Source organism: Bos indicus, chromosome 18 (assembly GCF_029378745.1).
Source record: "Bos indicus isolate NIAB-ARS_2022 breed Sahiwal x Tharparkar chromosome 18, NIAB-ARS_B.indTharparkar_mat_pri_1.0, whole genome shotgun sequence".
Lineage (NCBI taxonomy): Eukaryota > Metazoa > Chordata > Mammalia > Artiodactyla > Bovidae > Bos > Bos indicus.
The window spans coordinates 39,333,499-39,349,846 of record NC_091777.1 but is presented as its reverse complement, the minus strand read 5'-3'; positions in this window follow the sequence as shown (position 1 = coordinate 39,349,846).

Sequence of the window (16,348 nt, the reverse complement as noted above, 5' to 3'; positions counted from 1 at the left end):
ATGCCAAGAACCATTCATCTTTAAAGTGCTGGCCAACCTACTGGCAAATCTCATTCTTTTTTAAAATTGCATTCTGCCTGATTATTAATGAGATAGAGAATCTTTTCATATGTATGTTGGCTGTTTTTGTTCTTATTCTACATTTGTCTTTTTATATCTTTTCCTCACTTTCAATTAGATTTTTCTTATTGATTTTTAGGATCTTTTTATATATTCTGATTATTTATTAACCCTTTTTCAGTTATGCATATTTGCAAATATGTTCTCACAATTTGTCTCAATTTTTATGAAACCCAACTTCTACATTATATTTATGAATTCTTGATGCTGTTTTTAGTTTAAGGACACTCTCTCCATCATAAAATAAATAGTTTCCTATATTTCCTTCCGATGATTTTATAAACTTGGTGTTCATTAATTTTAGCACTTTAATCCATTTGGGATTCGTATTTGTGAATGTCACAGTTAAGATATATGCATTTTCCTTTTCTGATTTGAAATACAAAATTTATTATATTAAAATCTCATCTATATTAATCTGTTTCTGGACTGTCCACTCAGTTATGTTTTTCTATTTACCTGTCAATACCACAGTTTCAAGTATTAAAGTTTTATAATTTAGATATTTTTATGGGTCACTTTTTCTCAGTGTCTTTTGAAAAATATTCTTGGAGATTCTATTTCAGATGAATCTCTGGGTTAGCTTATCAAGGTCCATTTTACTGAGATTTTATTTAAATGTATAGGTTAACTTGAGGAGAATTAACATTGGTAAATTACTGAGTGTTCTTATTTAGGGAATAGATCTTTTCATTTGTTTAGATTTCCTCTCATGATTTTCAGTACATTTTTACAGTTTTGTCCCACACAAGTCTTGCATATTTCTTGTTAAGTTTATTTTTAGGCTTTTTCTGCTTTGTGTTTCTGTTTATGAAGGGATTTTGTATTATATTTTATTTTCTAATATCTTGATTTAACTTTATTAGATAAATTTAGAAGGAAAAAAACCCCAAGCCTTGCAGTAAATTAAGGGTAGTTTTACACTGATTGTAGTCATTTAATAATCTTCTGCTAGCAATAGAGCATCTGAATTGATTCCTTCATCAGAACAATGCCTGGGATATGACAAATCAAAGAGGCTACCTTTAGCCTTTGTTTTGGGACATTTATTTACTCAGGGAGGAGGAGGCAATTAGGCCAAGCTCTGGAGCTCCTGTATGGTCAATCATCCTGGAATCTGAGAAAGAACAAAATAATGGGGCTGGGACTTCCGCTTCCTCTTTCCATATTCACTCCTGCTGTTTTATTTTGACTTCCTTTTGTTTCAAGTCTTTATTTTATACAACTAAAATTTAAAAATTATGCACATAGAAAAGCACATAAAATAATACAACCTTAATTTAATAGCCAAGTCATTTAATATGACCAAATAGCTGTTTGCTTGCCATATTTGGTTCAGGACTTTTTTGCTTCTATTCTTATTAATCTTAAGGAAATAAAATATTATAAATAAAGATAAAGCACCAACTCTTTCATTCTCATTCACTCTGACATTGGTTTGTTTCACTTTTATGCACATTTTAAATATTTTATGATTTTAATGTGCAGCTATAAGTTATATTTATTATCTGGTGTATTTCTTAACATTTACATTAGCATCAAAACATATGTAGCCTTTTGTAACTTAATACTGCAGGCTTTTGAAATTCATCCTGTTGACAAGGACAGTTGCTCAAAGTATTTTTATTTATATCCATTGGTTAAACATAGCCAGTCTAGCCACATGGCTATACCTAGTGGCCAGGGCAACAGAGAAATGTGGTTTTTTATTCGAGGCAACCATAAGCCTGGCTAAAAATTCAGGTTATATTACTAAGGAAGAAGAGTAGAACTGGTAGTAGGGTACAGGAGGCCATCTCTGCCAAACACTTTTAGTTATAATTTTTATTATAGATTTCTGAAATATACCTTTATTGGATAAGGTGTTGTTTTTATCTTCCTCAGCTTGCCAAAGGATTTTTTAAATTGCTTTTAATTAGGGATAGTTGTTAAACTATTCTTTGGCATTTTTTTGATATGATTGTGTGATTTTCTACTTTAATCTGATAATGTAATGTATTAAATTAATAGGTTTATTAATGTTAAACTATCCTTGTATTCCAGACATTAAATTTTAATTAATCAAAACATGAACCTTATACCTGTTAGAAATACATTATTTTTTTTTAAAGCAGTGTAGAGTTTCACTTATTTAGGATTTAAAGATACATTCATAGATTAAATTGGCTTGTTCTCTTATTATTTGATATTATTTGTTTGGATTTATAATCAAGATTATGCTAACCATATACTAACCAGAGTTACTGGGGAAGCTTTCTGTCTTTTTATATTTTGGAAATTTTTTTTTAACCTAAGAATTATCTATTTAGATTTTAATATGTTAACCATAATGTCATTTGATCTGGTTTTTTTTCAGGGATGTATCTTTGACTATAAAAATTTCTTCTACGACCCTATTCTATTTTTCCTTATACATATTTTTGTTATACATATTTTTCTAGAGAAATCAGCCTTTTAATTTAGATTTCAAATTTGTTAGCATTAATTGAAACCGACCTTTCTCTCACACTTCAAAAATTTTTTCCATGTCTATATTTATCTTACCTATCTTCTGTGGTTTATTTGTGTCTCCTCTATTTTTTTCTCGATCAGAATTGCCAGAGATTGCACAACTATGCTGGAATTTTAAAGAACTAAGTACTCTTTTCGGGTTTTTTGCTTATTTCATTATTTTCTGTGTTTTTACTTTTTCATTTTCTTCATCCAAACTGTTTTTTCTTCTTCTAATGTATTGCATTATCTGTTTAGGCCATTATTTGAGACATTGTTTATTGGCTACCCATTTCTAATCCCCTCATCCCTTTCCTACTTTCAACTATCAAGACTGAAATAGTTAGATAACCATTTCCAGACAGTCTTGGAGCTAGGTATGGCCATGTCTTCCAGATGTAAGAGGAAGTTTTTTAGGGGCACAATGGGAAAGATTTTCTCCCACTGCTCCCTAAAACAGAGAAACACATCAACCCTCTCTCCTTTCCAACTAGTAGAAGGAAAAAGACAGCACAGAAAAGGCATATCTGCTTTCTTAAAAGCCCCACCCTAAAAGTTGTATACATCATGCCCATTCATATACCATTGGAGAGAACTTACTCATTTAATCATACTAACTGCAAAGGAGGCTGGGAAATGTGACTAGGCATGTCACTTGTTGTAACTCTATTATGATGGAAGAAAACAACAGATCTGGAAAATAGATTAGCCATTACTTGCAACTTTTCACACATACAATGACAAAGCAGTTAAGAATATCAGTTACTCATGAAAGCACAAACTGGTAAGTTGTTCTATAATCCTTATGAGACCTAAATGAAAAAAAGTTGAGCTTTGAAAATATTCATCCAAATATTAGATTATGTCACCAGCATTCTTATCTGAAAAAAGGACAAAAACCCGAGCTACAACAATCAAACTTAAGCAACCACTGACGGACAGTCTAAGCAGCCAACTTGAATCAATAAGGGTATTTATATTTCCATAACAGATGGGTAATCACATATATACACTGGCATACAACTCGGTGGCTTCTCAATTCACTATGAAATCATATAACTCAAACCAAATTAATAGTTACAGGTGGCTTTAATAGTGTTATGAAAGCAATTGGCATTGGTTCATATCAACTATATCCACTTGAACTGTGTGTGTTGCTGTTGTTCAGTCTCTAAGTCATGTCTAACTCTTTGTGACCCTATGTACTGTGTGTAGCCTGCCAGGCTTCTCCGTCCATGGGATTTTTCAGGCAAGAATACTGGAGTGGGTTGCCATTTCCTCCTCCAAGGGATCTTTCCAAATCAGGACTGAATCTGCATTGGGAGGCAGATTCTTTACCACTGAACCCCTGGGAAGCCCATCTATTAGAAGTAGCACAGAGTTAATAACAAGTGTAGGCACAAGTAGCAATAACCTGATATGCTTTCAAAAATGTTAAAAGAATAGAAAAGGGGATACTACTTTTTTCCTAGTCAATTTGTTTAAATTTTAAAATGTAATTTCTTATAGTTTCTTGTAGTTTCCTCTTATAAGTTTAAAATAAGTCTACAAATCACTTTACTTGATTATCTTTATTCTAGCATAAATAATATTTTCAGTTCAGTTGCTCAGTTGTGTCTAACTCTTTGCAACCCCATGCACTGCAGCACACCAGGCCTCCCTGTCCATCAACAGCTCCTGGAGTTCACCCAAACCCATGTCCATTGAGTCGGTGATGCCATCCAACCATCTCATCCTCTGTCAGCCCCTTCTCCTCCCACCTTCAATCTTTCCCAGCATCAGGGTCTTTTCAAGTGAGTCAGCTCTTCACATCAGGTGGCCAAAGTACTGGAGTTTCAGCTTCAACATCAGTCCTTCCAATGAAGACTCAGGACTGATTTCCTTTAGGATGGATTGGTTGGATCTCCTTGCAGTCCAAGGAACTCTCAAGAGTCTTCTCAAACACCACAGTTCCAAAGCATCAATTCTTTAGCACTCAGCTTTCTTTCTAGTCCAACTCTCACATCCATACATGTCTACTGGAAAAGCCATAGCCTTGACTAGATGGACCTTAGTTGACGAAGTAACGTCTCTGCTTTTTAATATGCTGTCTAGGTTGGTCATAACTTTCCTTCCAAGGAGTAAGCGTCTTTTAACTTCATGGCTGCAATCACCATCTGCAGTGATTTTAGAGCACAAAAAAATAGTCAACCACTGTTTCTGCTGTTTCCCCATCTATTTGCCATGAAGTGATGGGACTAGATGCCATGACCTTAGTTTTCTGAATGTTGAGCTTTAAGCCAACTTTTTCACTCTCCTCTTTTATTTTATCAAGAGGCTCTTTAGTTCTTCTTCACTTTCTGCTATATGGGTGGTGTCATCTACATATTTGAGGTTATTGATATTTCTCCCGGCAATCTTGATTCCAGCTTGTGCTTCATCCAGCCCAGCATTTCTCATGACGTTAACCATTCAATATCACGGTAATCCAAGTCTATGCCTTGACTGAAGAAGCTGAAGTTGAACAGTTCTATGAAGACCTATAAGACCTTTTAGAACTAACACCCAAAAAAGATGTCCTTTTCATTATAGGGGACTGGAATACAAAAGTAGGAAATCAAGAAACACCTGGACTAACAGGCAAATTTGGCCTTGGAGTACAGAATGAAGCAGGTCAAAGGCTAATAGAGTTTTGCCAAGAGAACACACTGGTCATAGCTAACACTCTCTCCCAACAACACGAGAAGACTCTACACGTGGACATCGCCAGATGGCTAACACCAAAATCAGATTGATTACATTCTTTGCAGGTAAAAATGGAGAAGCTCTATACAGTCAGCAAAAACAAGAGAGCTGGGAGCTGACTGTGGCTCAGATAATGAACTCCTTATTGCCAAATTCAGACTTAAACTGAAGAAAGTAGGGAAAACCACTAGACCATTCAGGTAATGACCTAAATCAAACCCCATACAATTATACAGTGGAAGTGAGAATTAGATTTAAGGGACTAGATCTGATAGACAGAGTGCCTGATCAACTATGGACAGAGGCTCATGACATTGTACAGGAGACAGGGATCAAGACCATCCCCAAGATAAAGAAATGCAAAAAAGCAAAATGGCTGTCTGAGGAGGCCTTACAAATAGCTGTGAAAAGAAAAGAAGCTAAAAGCAAAGAAGAAAAGGAAACATATACCCATTTGAATACAGAGTTCCAAAGAACAGCGAGGAGAGATAAGAAAGCCATCCTCAGTGATTAGTGCAAAGAAATAGAGGAAAACAATAGAATGGGAAAGCGATCTCTTCAAGAAAATTAGAGATGCTAAGGGAACATTTCATGCAAAGATGGGCTCAATAAAGGACAGAAATGGTAGGGACCTAACAGAAGCAGAAGATATTAACAAGAGGTGGCAAGAATACAAAGAATTTTACAAAAAAATATTTTCATGACCCAGATAATCACGATGATGTGATCACTCACTTAGATCCAAACATCCTGGAATGTGAAGTCAAATGGGCCTTAGGAAGCATCACTACGAACAAAGCTAGTGGAGGTGATGGAATTCCAGTTGAGCTATTTCAAATCCAAAAGATGTTGCTGTGAAAGTGCTACACTCAATATGTCAGCAAATTTGGAAAACTCAGCAGTGGCTACAGGACTGGAAAAGGTCAGTTTTCATTCCAATGCCTAAGAAAGGCAATGCCAAAGAATGCTCAAACTACCGCACAATTGCACTCATCTCATACGCTAGTAATTAATGCTCAAAATTCTCCAAGCCAGGCTTCAGCAATACGTGAACCGTGAACTTCCAGATGTTCAAGCTGGTTTTAGAAAAGGCAGAGAAACCAGAGATCAAATTGCCAACATCCGCTGGATCATTGAAAAAGCAAGAGAGTTCCAGAAAAACATCTATTTCTGCTTTATTGACTATGCCAAAGCCTTTGACTGTGTGGATCACAATAAACTGTGGAAAATTCTGAAAGAGATGGGAATACCAGACCACCTGACCTGTCTCTTGAGAAATCTGTATTCAGGTCAGGAAGCAACAGTTAGAAGTGGACATGGAACAACAGACTGGTTCCAAATAGGATAAGGAGTATGCCAAGACTCCTTGGCGTATATTGTCACCCTGCTTATTTAACTTACATGCAGAGCACATCATGAGATAATATTTTATGATCTTTTTATTTTGTGTCAGGTTACTAAAGCATAACTTACATCAATAACATCATTCTTTTAAGGTGTAAATGTATATAGTTGTATAGTGGCTGCTAGAATCAAGGTATCAAACATTTCTATCCCCTCTCCACCCCCTAAAAAGTTTCCTCATGCACCTTAGTAATCCCCAAATACAACATTCTGGAAGTGAATCCAAATTCCAACTAATATGTCTCACTCAGTAAGCCAGGTTTTTTCACCTGGGAGAACACCATGAAGACATCAAATGTGAACCAGCCGACTATCTTATATTTTTCCTGCCCTCTTAAATCCCAGTTGTTTTCCCCGAGAGCTTCATTGTTCTAAATGATTTTAGCAAGGCATCATTGTTCCTTTTTCTTTGTAAATACACTTTAAAAAAACTGTGGGGGAATACCACTTTTTTATTCAATGTGTCAACATCATTGCTTCCCTTACGGTTCAGCTAGTAAAGAATCTGCCTGTAATGCAGGAGACCTGGGTTCAGCATCATTGTCATCATTAAATTTTCTACATCTATGAGGTTTTTAAAGATATATTATAGAAATAGACAAAAGAAGGTATATTCTTTGTTCCCAAGGGGTTTTTAGATTAAGAGAGAGAAAAAGTATGAATATATTTATCATAAATAGTATATGGTCTATGATAACCAGGAGGTGTTTCCCTCCTCCCCCTCTATTTTATTATGGCTAGCCTGTGGGAAAGAGGAGGTGAAAAGAAGTGGGTTAAATGGAAGGACTGGCTGGATTACGTAGAATGAAAGAAATATAAGAAGATACAGAGGCAGCGTGAAGAGGACAGAACAAAAATTTCAGTAGACTTATAGGAAAGATGGTTGTTATGGCTTGCTCTAGCTTAAAGAAGCCTTGTACAAAGGAGCTATTCATTTTGTAGATGACAAAACAGGTCCAGAGGGGTGCAGTGACTTACTGAAGGTAACCAGAGAAACTGTAAAAGAGTTAGGACTAGAACTAGTTCTCCTAATTCTGTTCTGATGCTCATTTTACTGTCCTCCATGGCTTACCCAAGTTGCTTTCAGAAAGCAACTTGCAATTTTCCACTTACTCACATTTGCTTTATGACTCCTTATGTCCTACTCTAGCTTTACAAAAGAAATACATTAGCATCACCTGGGGACATACCCAATACCTCAGAGGTGTGCCCTCACAGTCTTTCTCAGAGAATCCTTCACCTTTCTTTTCCAAAACCCTCTTGGCAGAGTTCAGGCTCTCTTCTTCACCAGAGGCTTTAATAATGATTCACTGTAGGGCTAGCTTGAAACCTTGACTCTCTTGATATTATGTATGTGGGAAAAAAATGTTTCTAGTTCCAAATAATCAAACTCAACTTTCAACAAAAAGCCAAGGGGAATTTCTATAAATTTATCTGAATATGTAATTTTTTAATGTTCTGAAGAGGAATGATATATGCCTCTTAAATCTGAAACTATGACCTAATATATATATATATATATATATATATAAATTCAACTATTCTGTGCACAGCTCTCCATAGGCTTTGGGGGAAATTAAACTCTTCCACTGCTATAGCAGTTGCACCCACAATTCTACTCCAAATTCAAGGTAATAGTGCAAAGTGCCTCAACATCTGGAAAACAGATAATATGAGAAAATAAAACTTACTGTGGAAAAGATACTGATAAGTGTCTTGATGCTACAGTTCTTTGCTGAAATGTAGTTATTTCAGGTGGCCCTTCTAAAAGAAAATGGGAGTTGGATACCAAGTTCAAGTCCACAAAGCAAATTCAAATTAGGTCTATGCTAAATGCAGCACTTTCAAACATTATCTCTGAGTATTTTCATCAGAATATTCTATGTTCAAAAATATTTTTGAAATATATGTGCCACAACACTGTGCTGTGGGGAAGTAAAAAAGTAGAATAATAATAGAAGATGGCTCATGGTATAGGGACAGTTGGAAGGTACAGGCTATACATATTGTAGGAACTCAGAATCAAGAAATAGAACCGTATGGAATATGAAAGGATTCACGTAAGAAGTGAAATTTAAGGATAGGGAGAAGTCGTACATGTGGAGAGGAATACGGAACAGAACTGATGTTTCTAGTATAGCAGCACCGGCATCTATTCTGTGTGACTGGTAACCCATTCTTAGTGGTCACTGTACTTGGCAAATTGGAGGTTAGACATTCTTAATATCGCCCCAGTAGGCATTCCTGGACATAGCTGTGGAAGTGGCTATTGGTGGTTGGGGATCGGTTCAACTTTCCCAAGCTATCAAAAGATAACAAAATGATCAGAACTGGAGATTTGTTTTAAATTGTTGCTGTGTTCAGTTAAGTCATATATGCTGTGTACACCTTTTCTTCTGAGATTATACAACAGGAAAGTCATAGAGAAAGAATTAGTCGAATTGACATCAGTCTTAAACTTCATTATTATATATACAATCATAGATATCGAACTGACAAACACACTCAATGGATATAAATGATTATTATTATTCTTTACTAGAATAAGAACTGCACAGTGTCTTATAACACTTGGATCCAATTTCAATCCCTTGTCAGGATAAACTTTAAAAGAATATCATCAAGAAATCTCAAAAAAAGAGAAAGAAATAGCAAAGCTGGTCATTCTTGTCTAGCAGGTACTTCTGCCGTTTCACCTTTTGAGGTAAGTAGCCTCAGGGACATGGAACCAATTTTCAGTAGCAATTTGCTATGATATTGAATACACATCTCAATACCTTCATAGATAGAAAAGGAGGGTCTGATTCATCAACACTTTCCTTTAGGTCAGCAAACACTCAGGGAACAATTAGACTGTTTATAAAGCCTTGGTACCTGGAATAGTGCGAAGTCAATTTAAAAAATATATTGAATATGTGAGCTTTCCCAAATTGTCATCAACTGTTATGACAAGCTATTAAAGAAGCTATTGTAGAGGACTGAAGGAGCAGCTGATTTCAAAACAGTAAATCAAGTCTTGGTCAAGAGCACTGATGAAAAGAGAACAGGATTCTTGCTGTGTTTATGAGTGGCTCAAGACAGCTTTAATACACATCAATCACAGGTAGGCAGCGTGCTCCGGTCTGTGCCCCCAACTCTCAGTGTGACCTTTTGTGAGTCACCAGACGGCTTTCAGGCTCTGTTACTCAGCCGAAAACAAAGCCGAAGAGCAGAAACTTCAATGAAAAACAGGCACTGCATTGCTAATGAGATTTCCTGGGGAAATAAATTCCTCACCTCTACCACCGCTCTCCGTGACCCTCCCCACTCTAGACCACCACGTCCCACACTGTCAACAGAAGGTGGACAAAGTGAAGTGTTTAAGGCATGTGGCTGTGCTATGCTCCCAGATTCAGAAGGATTTATTGGGAAGAGTTCACTGTGCTTACTTAAAACAGGAAAGCCATAGAGAAAGAAATGGTCACATTCTCTTACTTTAGAAATCTGAGCACTACGGATTCAAAGTCTCTCAATCAGCTATGGTTTGCTTAGAGATTTAGGAGGGCTGACCAAGGAATCTCACCCTTTCAGTCAGTTCTAAACAGTTTATGACTGTATAACCAGTGCTGTGAACTATTTCCACTCCCTCTAGGCAAACATCATTCATTATTGTGAACTTTCTGCTAAAATTATAAGATTAGAGTTGCACAAACATGTAACACTATGACTGTGGATGAAACAAAGTGTAGAACAGAATAGCCAGAACAGCAGCTTAAGACGGTAGTAAAACAGGCTGAGGGTGTTGTGGAGTTTGGAAATGCCACCAATGCTGTCAGCTTCCACAGTTTCATGGTGCAGTCGGCCACCTGCGGGAGAAGGAAGCTCAGAAGGAAGACATGGCAGACAAATCCTGCGGCCCTGGAGAATGAGATTGCACTTTTGTTTTTAAGACTGTTGGTACCTTGGGGTTGTGGTCCTCATACACACACATACACACAAACACACAAGTGTCTGTCCGGCACATATGTCCTCCTTCTGAAGCTAGCCCCCCTTGGAAAGGTTACACATGACTGAACACTACTGAATCAGTCAGTCTATTTAGTGGGCTTGTAAGAATAGCTGATGATATTACGGCTTCAAGGCAGGCTGCCACCCCAGAGCCTCAATCGTAACTAATGGGGGTTTTAAAAGGGAGATCAGAAAATATCATGCAGATAAAATACAGAGATAGGAGAAAAGACCATAACCTCAATCTGCAAAATGTAATAGCTTTGTCAAAATAAAAGCCAAAGCTAAACTCTCCCGCTGCTGCACACCTCCCAGCTCAAGGGAACTGTTCAAGCAGAGAAGCATTTTCTATTAGCACAAACTCCGAATGCAGCAGGGAGAAACTCAGCCATAATATCTGCACAACGGCCCCTCCATGCAAACACCATTCCAGTAATGGGAAATTTTAATGATGTAAAGCAGCAAGGTCACACGATATGTCCAGGCAGCCCTTGGAAAGACACTGCCTCGGCAGATATTACAGAGGAGAGCTCAGAATTGCTCTTGGTTCATTAGGCTTTGCCTGAGGGTTTTTTCTTCCACTATTAACTACAAACAAGGTTGAGGTTCTTGTTACTCAGTTGCTTGTATGCAATACAAAGAGGTGAAGGGCAGGGTTTGTAAATACAGAAAGGCAGACAGCTTAGATGCGTTTTTACAATACTTGAAATATTCTCTCCGAGTCACCTTAAATATGAAAATTGCAAAAGCCTTATCAATGTTGCAGTGTTTTTTTTTTTTCTAGCAGAAGAACTTTTTATCTACTCGTGTATAGATAAAGGTACTATATGCACATAAATATACACACATGGGGTGGACTTATTCCCTCCCCTCCATCCAGCACCACCGCATCTTCTTACAGTTTGCCTCCTTCTCCCAGCTTTATGACCCCATTGAGATCGCTCTTACTGTTTTCTTCCTCGTTACATTTTGATATTTCAAAGCATGGCCTGGATCTCACTCCCATCTCCCTGCTCCACATTATTAATGAATTGGAAAGCAGACATCATTAGTTTTCGGAGACCATTTCTTTTAAAATTTACAGACCCCTTCATCTGAATCCCCAGAGACAGTCTGCTGTTCTCATCTTAGAATCTTATTAGCATCATATCTTCTGTATCCTGCCATGCAAACTGCATGGCTATGCACTTTCTAGCACTTGACCCTTTTGCGGACGGAATTAATTTACTCTTTGAAGATGCAGCAGCATGCTGTTGTGCTTGTTAAAGAAAGAAAAGCCAAGCAAGGAGATGGCAAAGCCAGCAAAGAAAATTCCTGATTTAAAAGCAAGCTCTTGTAAGGGAAGTTAGGTGGAGACTGGCCAGCAGAAACTAATAGCTAGTAAGTATTGATAGAAACAGGCAAATTAGCTGATTAGCAGGGATCACTGAGAATTTCTGCATCCAACTACTAACAAGCATTGGAACAAGCTCTCTGGTATGGAACAGATTACAGGATTCATTTATACTAGAACCTTTCATTCTCAGACGTCTCTTTGACTTAGTATGACCCAGGTCAGCATTAGAAGACAAGTGAAGTAGCTAATTCTGATTTGGTAGAACAACTGAATTGTCTCCTGAAATTTTGCAGACTCATTTACTCAGTACTCACTGTGTGCCAGATATTATTCTAAATGCAGGAGATACAATAGTGAGTAGCATGACATCCCTTCATTGGATGAACTTAATTTTTACTAAGGGAGTGAAACAACAGAAAGTAAAGAGACAATTAAAAATATAACTTCAGGACTTCTCTGGTGGCTCAGTTGTAAAGAATCTGCCTGCCAATGCAGGAGACCCAGGTTTGATCCCTGGTCCAGGAAGATCCCACATGCCACAGAGCAACTAAGCCCGTGAGCTACAACTATTGATTGAGCCTGTGCTCTTGAGCCCAGGAACTGCAACGACTGAGCCCATGTGCCTTAGAGCCTGTGCTCAGCAACAAGAGAAGCCACTGCAACGAGAAGCCCCCATACTGCAACAAAGAGTAGGCCCCACTTGCCACAACTAGAGAAAAGCCCATAAGGGAAGACCCAACAGGGACAATAAATACACACACACACACACACACACACACAACTTCAGGTAGCTATAAGTGCTATGAAGAAAAATGAAGCCATTTAAAAGATTAGAGAGTGTCAGGGGAATTATTTGAAACAGGGTGATCTGTTACAGAGTTGACATTCAAGCTAGGGCATTAATGACGTAAAAAAGCAAGCCCTCTGAAGATTCTGGGGATGAATGTTCCAGATGAAATATAAAGGTCTAGAGACCAGAACATATTGACATATTAAAATTTAAATACAGCTGATGTGGCTAGACTGGAGTGACAGAGGAGAAAGTACTGGGACAAATAAGCAGTGACCAGTAGTAAACTCTTAAAGGTCATGATAAGGAGCTTGAATTTTATCCTAAACATGATGGAAGCAATCGAAGGTTATGTGTTTATGCTTTAAGGCGACTCCTGCTGCTTTGTAAAGAATAAACTCGAGGGTAAAGATACAGAAGCAGAATGAAAGCAATGAAACCAGATAGAAGGGTATCTGAACCATAGCAGTGGAGATGAGACATGGTGGGATTCAGGATCTATTTTGGAGACAGAGCGGTAGAACTTGTCGAGGAATTGGATGAGGAAGAGAAGGGTGATGAAGACTTTAACTGAGTGGCAGAACAGTGAAGTGGAACAGATTGAAAATGAAATAAAAACTTCATTCTGGCCAGGTTAAATTTGAGATGACCATTAAATATCCATGAGTAGATAGTGTGGGACTCACAAAGAAATCCGGAGTTAAGAGAGAGAAACATTTTGTAACCGCAAACTTATAAATATCATTTCAAGCCATGTAACTGGATGAGATCATTATAGGATTAAATTTGGACAGAGAAAAGGCCCAAAGATGGCTTTGGGACATTCCAAAAGACAGAGGTCACAAAGAAGAGAATGAGGCATCAAAGGAGACTGAAAAGGAGTAACCAGTGCTGTAGGAGAACAACCCAGAAAACATCACCAAACAACAACAAAAAGAAATTTGAAAAAGGAGGGAATAACCAATAATAGAAAATGCCACCAGTTATTTGAGTGAAATAAGAACTGAGAATTGGTTGTTTGATTAATAGAAGGGGAAGGTAGTGGTTATAGGTAGTGGATTTGGTTATAGGAGGAAACTATCTCTTCTGATAGTTTTTAATTTTTCAATGAAATGAATGAAATTGTCAACTAACAGTAATATACAAGATGATTTGACATTTGTAGTGAAACAATTTAAATGTCAGCATGATCATATGTTTTCCCCTAACCACATTTATCTGTTGAGTTAGGGTTGAAATAGGTGGTATGATGGATTTACCAATATTGGGTTTATCAGCAAGTTAAATAAGGAAAATAAGGACAAGGCACTATATAGTACAATGATTACAGTGAGGGACCATGGGATATTATATTTATGATATGAGGATTGATTGTATGAGAAAAGTATGAGGATGAATCAATTGATGGGCAGGTACAATGGTCTGTAAAATTTTTGGCATATGGGTACTGAAGTTTGAGTGAGCTGGAAACATTAAACATTTTTTTAAATGTGATTATTAAATCTAGATTGTAGAAGTGATATAGTAGGTATCTAGAGCTTCCCAGGTGGCACTAGTGGTAAAGAATCCGCCTGCCAATCCAGGAGATTCAAAAGACTCTGGTTCAATCCCTGGATCTGTAAGATCCCCTGGAGGAGGGCATGGGAACTCTGCTTCAGTTTTCTTGCCTGGAGAATCTGAGGGACAGAGGAGCCTGGCGAGCTACAGCCCAAAGGGTCACAATGAGTTGGATATGACTGAGTAACTGAGCACACACGGAATAACCAGGTTATTGTCATTGCAAGAGACTGAAATGAACGTTTTTGAGATGAGGTTAGTAATAGAGGGTTTTTCTTTTTCTAACCTGATGACAGACCAGGCGTTCCAAAAAATATAGTAGGAGGGTTTGATGGAAATAGAAAGGGAAGGGAAGCTGGGTCAGGCTTGGGGAGGTAAAGAGCCACATGGAGATAACCATGATGACGACCTTATAGTGTCCAGTGCAGTTGCCACTAGCTATGTGTGCCTAGTCAGAATTAAGATGTGCTGAAATATAAAACACACACTGGATTTTGAAGACTTAGTACCAAAAAAAAAAAAAAAAAAAAGAATTTAAAATGTATCATTAAAATATATCATTATATTTGTATTGATTAACTGTTAAAATAGTATTCTGGACATATTGTGTTAAAGAGAATACATTATTAAAATTTAATTTCACTTTTTAAAAACTTAAATGTGGCTACTAGAAAACTGTAAATTACATATATGTTGTTGCTGTTCAGTCGCTAAATCATGTCCGACTCTTAGCTACCCCATGGACTGCAGCACACCAGGTTTCCCTGTCCTTCACTATCTCCCGGAGTTTGCTTAAGGTCATGTCCATTGCGGAGAAGGCAATGGCAACCCACTCCAGTACTCTTGCCTGGGAAATCCCATGGATGGAGGAGCCTGGTGGACTGCAGTCCATGGGGTTGCTAAGAGTCAGACATGACTGAGTGACTTCACTTTCAGTTTTCACTTTCATGCATTGGAGAAGGAAATGGCAACCCACTCCAGTGTTCTTGCCTGGAGAATCCCAGGGATGGGGAAGCCTGGTGGGCTGCAGTCTATGGGGTCGCACAGAGTCAGACACGACTGAAGTGACTTAGCAGCAGCAGCAGCAGCAGCAGCAGCAGCAGAAGCAGCATGTCCATTGAGTCAGTAATACTGTCTAACCATCTTATCCTCTGCTGCCCTCTTCTTTTTTTGCCTGCAGTCTTTCCCAGCATCAGGGTCTTTTCCAATTAGTTAGCTCTTCATAATGTAATATAATGTAAATTACATATATAACATGTACTATATTCTCACTGGGTGGTACTGCTTTGCGGCTGCTGCTAAGTCACGTCAGTCGTGTCTGACTCTGTGCGACCCCATAGACGGTGGCCCACCAGGCTCCCCCGTCCCTGGGATTCTCCAGGCAAGAACACTGGAGTGGGTTGCCATTTCCTTCTCCAATGGATGAAAGTGAAAAGTGAAAGTGAAGTTTCTCAGTCGTGTCCGACTCCTTCCATTTCTGGTGGTGACCTGAACAGGGATGTTAGGCATGCTGGGATTAGATCTGATAGCTTTTTAGGGGAATTTAGGATATCAATTCCAGTTACAGCTATCCTTTTGGGAGTGGTCTTTTCTATCCTTGCTACTTAGAGTACAGTCCTTGGATCTGTGGCAGTGGCACCACCTAGGACCTTGTTAGAAATGCAAAATCTCAGAGTCTGTCCCATACCTACTGAAACAGAATCTGCAATTTAATAAGATTCCCAGTATGTTTTATGTATATTAAAGTTTGAGAAGCAATGCTTGAGATAGTTTCTAGTTGTGAGGCTGATGAAGTTGAAGCTAGAGAAGGAAGAGGGTTCTGGGAAGACCTTGCTAGGTAAGAAATAGTCTTACCAGCGGGTACTTTCCAAGATGGAAAAGAAGCAGTTAGAGCTTAGATAACTATGAAGTCTCTGGAAATGAAATGTCTAATATGTTAG